Below are 5,285 nucleotides of genomic sequence, written 5' to 3'. Positions count from 1 at the left end.
AATAGACTTGTTTATTAATTTCAGGGGGTTTATTTGGTTGATTCTTTAGAATTTTCTACATAGATTATCATGCCATCTGCAAAGATAGATTTTTTTTTCTTCCCAGTCTTTACACATTTTATTTTGTTGTCTTATTTCACTATTTATGATTTATAATCTGATATCTAATAGAAGTAGTGAGAGGGGACATTTTTGCTTTTTCCCCAACCTCAAAGGGAAAACATCCAGTTTCTCACAATTAGGTATGATGTTAACTTTAGGTATTTTTGGTAAATATTCTCTATCAAGCTGAGGAAATTTTGCTTTATTCCTAGCTTGCTGAGAGTTTTGTTGTTGTTTTTTATCACAGATAGTTTTGGATTTCATCAAATACTCCTTCTATATCAATTGTTATGATTATGTGATTTTTCCAATTTACCCTGTTGGTGTGGTAAATACATTCATTGATTTTCTAATGTTGAACCAGCCTTACAAAGCTGGAATAAATCTCACCTGGTTGTCATTATAATTAGTGATTGGATTTTAATATGTTGTTTATGTTGTTGAGGATTTTTGTATCTTTGTTCATAAGAGATATTTGGTTATAGTTATTCTTTTTGGCAATGTTTTTGGTTTTAGTTTGGGTTTTGCATTAATATATATTTTATTGTGACAAAATATGCATAACAGAATATTGATCGGGGCCCCTGGGTGGCTCAGTGGGTTAAGCCTCTGCCTTCGGCTCAGGTCATGATCCCAGGGTCCTGGGATCTAGCCCCGCATTGGGCTCTCTTCTCAGCAGGGAGCCTGCTTCCCTTCCTCTCTCTCTGCCTGCCTCTCTGCTTACTTGTGATCTCTGTCTGTCAAATAAATAAATAAAATCTTTAAAAAACAAAAACAGAATATTGATCACATTAACCATTAAAGTGTACATTTCAGTGAAATTAAATATATTCATAATACTGTACACTATCACCAGTATCTATAAAAACTTTTCATCATCCCTGAAAAATATTTCTGTACTCATTAAGCAGTAGTACTCCCCTCCTTCCTCTCACCAACCCTGGCAACCTCTATTCTACTCTGTGTCTCTATAACTGTGTTCTTGGTACCTTACCTGTGTATTCTATCATTTTACATACACTACTTGTTCTGCCTAATTTTCCTGGGCATAATGTTTTCTAAGTCAATCCATGTTAAGGTATATATCAAAAAGTCTTTCTTTATGGCTGAATAATATTTAATTTTTTAATATTTCATTATACAGTACATAAGAACACATTTTGTTTCCCATTATCTGTTGATGGACACTTGAGTTGCTTGCATATTTTGGTTATTTTGAATAATACTACTATAAGTATTTGTGTACAAATATCTGTTCAAGATCCCTATTTCAGTTCTTTGGAGTATATAAGAATAGAATTGCTAAGTCATATGGTATTCTATATTTTACCTTTTGAAAAACTACTGTTTTTGACAGTGGATGCATGATATTACATTCTCACCAACAGTGCACTAGACTTCCAATTTCTCTATATGCTCACCAATATTTGTTATTTTCTGTTTAATTATAACTATCCTAATAGATATGAAGTGGTTTCTGATTGTGGTTTTGATTTGTATTCCCCTAAAAACTAATGACATTGAACGTCTTTTCAGGTACTTAGTGGCCATATGCTTTGCAAAATGTCTATTCAAGTTCTTTGCCCATTTTTAAATTGAGTTGCTTGTTGTTATTGTTTTTAAGACTTGTTTACATTTTGTGGATATCAACTCCTTATCAGGTATAGAATTTACAAATACTTTCTCCCACTCAGTAAATTGTCTTTTATCTTCTTGACGGTATTCTTTGAACCACAAAAATTCTTAATTTTCATAAAGTCCAGTTTATTTTTTCTTTTGTTGCTTGAAATTTTGATGTCATATCCTTAAAGTCGTTTTCAAACTGACACCATGAAGATTTCTTCCAGTGTTTTCCTGTAAGAAATTTATGGTTTTAGTTCCTAAATTCAGGTCATTTTAGTTTGAGGTAAATTTTGTGTATGGTGTTAGTTAAGGGTTAGTTAAGAAATTTCTTTCTTTTGTCCACAGATATCCAGTTTTATTACCACCATTTGTTGAAAATATTGTCCTTTTCCCATTGAATGGTCTTGGCACTCTTGTCAAAAACCAACTGACCATATATGTTACTTTTGGGCTCTCTATTCAGTTCTGTTTGTTCATATGTCTATCCATATGCCAGTGCATTGATTACGATGGTATTGTAGGTAAGTTTCAAAATTGGGAAATATGAATCCTCTGACTCCAAATTTTACTTTTCTTTTTCAAGATTGTATTGGATATTTGGAATTCTTTCCAATTCCATGTGAATTTGATGATCATTTTTTATCCATAAATATGTTTCTAAGAAAATACATCAATTAATCCATTTGCCTATTGAGGAGGTTCTAGTGAGATATTACCCACTAAAAATTAACAGCAATGGATTGTACTATCATGTAAATACATCAGTTAGTAACTCTTTCAACTAAATGAGGAAACATCCCATCTGGACAAAAATAAATGACTTGAAACACTCAACAATGATTGCTGCATAAGAAGGTTTTTGTCTCTAACCATAATTTCAAATCGCTCATATACTATTGCTGTTCTCAAACCTGGAAACACATAAGAACCACCTGACAAAGTTTTAAGAAAAGTATCCAACCCCACTCTCAAGAATGGATAGATCAACTAGAGAGAAGTAAAGAAATAGGTGACTTGAACAACAGCAACAAAATAAAACCACTAGACAGATTAAACAGACATATATATGGACACTTTAAACACCAACAACAGAAGAGACATGCTTTCTTTTTTTTTTTTAAGATTTTATTTATTTATTTGAGAAAGAGTGTGTGTTCACACAAGTAGGGAAAGGGACAGAGAAGTAGGAAAAAGGAAAGAATGTCAAGCAGACTTTGTACTGAGCACAGAGCCCACCACTGGCCTCAACATCAAGATCCTGAGCTCATGACCTGAGCTGAAACCAAGAGTCCAATGCTCAACCAACTGAGCCAACCAGGAAAACCAGAATAGACTTTTTTGTTGTTGTTGTGTGTGTTGTGTGTGTGTTTTTTAAATTAACATGTAATGTATTATTTGCTTCAGGGTACAGGTCTCTGAATCATCAGTCTTACACAATTCACAGCACTCACCATAGCACATAAGTCCATAACTCAGCCACCTCATCCATTCCACCCTTGTCCCTTCCAGCAACCCTCAGTTTGTTTCCTGAGTTTAAGAATCTCTTATGGTTTGTTTCACTCCCTGGTCCCATCTTGTTTCATTTCCTCTCTCCCTTTCCCTTCAACACCCCCTACCCTGCCTCTCAAATTCTTCATATCAGAGAGGTCATATGATAATTGTCTTTCTCTGATTGACTTATTTAGCTCAATGTAATATCCTCTAGTTCCATCCACATTGTTGCAAATGGCATGAATTCAATTATTTTTATTGTTATGTAGTATTCCAGTATGTGTGTGTGTGTGTGTGTATGCCACATCTTCTTTATCCATTCTTCTGTTGATGGACATCTAGGCTCTTTCCACAGTTTGACTTTTATAGACATTGTTGCCATAAACGTTCAGGTGCATGTGCCCCTTTGGATCATAACATTTGTATCTTTAGGGTAAATACCCAGTAGTGCGATGCTGGGTCATAGGGTAACTCTACTTTCAATTTTTTGAGGAACCTCCATACTGTTTTCCAGAGTGGCTGGCTGCACCAGCTTGCATTCCCATCAACAGTGTAGGAGGGTTCCCCTTTCTTCGCATCCTTGGAACATCTGTCATTTCCTGACTTGTTAATTTTAGCCATTCTGACTGGTGTGATGTAATATCTTACTGTGGTTTTGATTTGTATATCCCTGATGCTGAGTGATATAGAGCACTTTTTCATGAGTCTGTTGGCTATTTGGAGGTCTTCTTTGCAGAAATGTCTGTTCATGTCACCTGCCCATTTCTTGATTAGATTATTTGTTCTCTGGATGTTGAGTTTGATAAGTTCTTTATAGATTTTGGATACTAACCCTTTATCTTATATATCATTTGCAAATCTCTTCTCCCACAGAATAGACATTCTTAAGTATACGTGAAACATTCTCTAGGATAGACCATATATTAGACAACAAAAAAGTCTTAATAAATTTTAAAAGATTGAAATTAGACAAAGTATCTTTTCTGACCACAAATAAAATAGTTAGAAATCAATAACTAATGGGAAACAGGAAAGTCACAAATGTATGGAATTAAAAATGCACTCTTAATCAAGAAAAAAAGGTCAAAAAATGGTAAGAAAATTTAGACCAAAAAGTCAAAAAAAGAAATCATAAGGAAAACTAGGAATACTTAGAGACAAATGAGAATAAAATATAACATCTTGATATGTCCACTTAGGTCTCAGTTTACCATTTAGAAATGCAAAATTTTCTTCATGTTAAAAATGAAAGTGTAGGGGGCACCTGAGTGGCTCAGCTGGTTAAGCGGTTGCCTTCAGCTCAAGTCATGATCCTAAGGTCCTGGAATTGAGCCCCACATCAGGCTCCTTGTTCAGTGGGGAGAATACTTCTCCCTCTGCCTGCTGCTCTCCCTGCTTGTGTTCACTCACTCTCACTCTGATTGAAAAAAAAAAAAAAAAAAGAAAGAAAGAGTAGGTACTTTAGCTGTCAAAGACTAGGTTCTTACTTACAAAGATGAAACTAACGATATGTGGATTAATATATGGATTGATTAATGGACTGTTCTCAAAAAAAAAAAATCATTTTATTGTTAACTCTCTTTAGCCCAGAACAGATCTCTAAAATTGGTATCAAATATCTACCATAGAATTTCTTGGCTCTCTGACTCATGAAAGAAATACTAGCATTTTAAACAAAGATGGCTATCCCCTTGAATGAGAATTCTGATTCTTTCTTTCATGGCTAATCTTTCAATCAACAGGAAACATTTAATTATATTTCTAAATATTCAATACAATTCTTCAAACTGCAATGTAAATTGAAGACGGTGAAAACACTGCACATTTGCAATCTAGGAAGTATGATGAATTAGGTAAGAAAAGTTCATGTATTAAGTGAGGAAATGTAATATAATATCAATATTCAATTTCTTCCCATTGATTAGGTCTTAATTTTAGGAAATGTTTAATAAAACTTTTATTTACTTTTATAATTAGCAAATCAGTCACCTGAAAGATGATGTAGTATATTTTTTCTGAAATAACAATAATTTGAAAATGTAATATCTTTTGGTTCATTTTATAATATG

This window comes from Mustela erminea, chromosome 4 (genome assembly GCF_009829155.1).
Source record: "Mustela erminea isolate mMusErm1 chromosome 4, mMusErm1.Pri, whole genome shotgun sequence".
NCBI classification, from domain to species: domain Eukaryota; kingdom Metazoa; phylum Chordata; class Mammalia; order Carnivora; family Mustelidae; genus Mustela; species Mustela erminea.
This window is presented reverse-complemented; position numbering follows the sequence as displayed.